Source organism: Humulus lupulus, chromosome 8 (genome assembly GCF_963169125.1).
Source record: "Humulus lupulus chromosome 8, drHumLupu1.1, whole genome shotgun sequence".
NCBI lineage: Eukaryota > Viridiplantae > Streptophyta > Magnoliopsida > Rosales > Cannabaceae > Humulus > Humulus lupulus.
The window spans coordinates 87,972,210-87,972,801 of NC_084800.1; the positions used below are offsets into that span (position 1 = coordinate 87,972,210).

Genomic DNA, 592 nt, shown 5'->3' on the forward strand with positions numbered 1-592 from the left:
CCCTTAGGTTTGAGTTCCCACACTCAAAACCTTCATTGGCCAAAAAAACCCCATTTGCATTGCAGCGCACCCAATTAGGACCGTGACACCCCACAATTTAGAGCCACGGCTCTCACAAACAGAGAGCCAAGCCCCAAACTCCTCTGGACACGAGCCGCAGCGTAGAATATCAGGCGACGCGGCGCGACCCAGCTTTAGGAAACCGCCTGACACATGAGCTCTTAGTTCAGTTTGGTAGAACGTGGGTCTCCAAAACCCGATGTCGTAGGTTCAAATCCTACAGAGCGTGCTTCGATTTATGAGTTAGGCGATTTAATCATTCAGCCATGGATGCTTAGCGGGGATCCTCGTACATGGTGAATAACCAAATTCCAATTGAAATGAATTGTTTAGGGTAAATCAATGCAATTTAGGAGGACTTAATCTTAATGAAAGGACATCAATTCAAATCCTGGATTTTCGGGCCGTAGTGCCCAAGAACAGGGTCGTAGTGCAACCTCGCGAACTCAGCTTTTTTAGACCCAAATCCTCTCAAAATTCACCCCAAATTCATACCAAACTCACCATTCAATATCACAACATCCCTAGAACC

At 46.5% G+C, this 592-nt stretch overlaps 1 non-coding gene across 1 annotated transcript; it reads left to right on the forward strand.

The window, feature by feature from the left end:
* Positions 1-215: 215 nt before the first annotated feature.
* Positions 216-294, forward strand: TRNAW-CCA (transfer RNA tryptophan (anticodon CCA)). Its single transcript has one exon. It is a non-coding gene; the product is annotated as a tRNA-Trp (tRNA).
* The last annotated feature ends 298 nt before the right edge of the window (positions 295-592 follow it).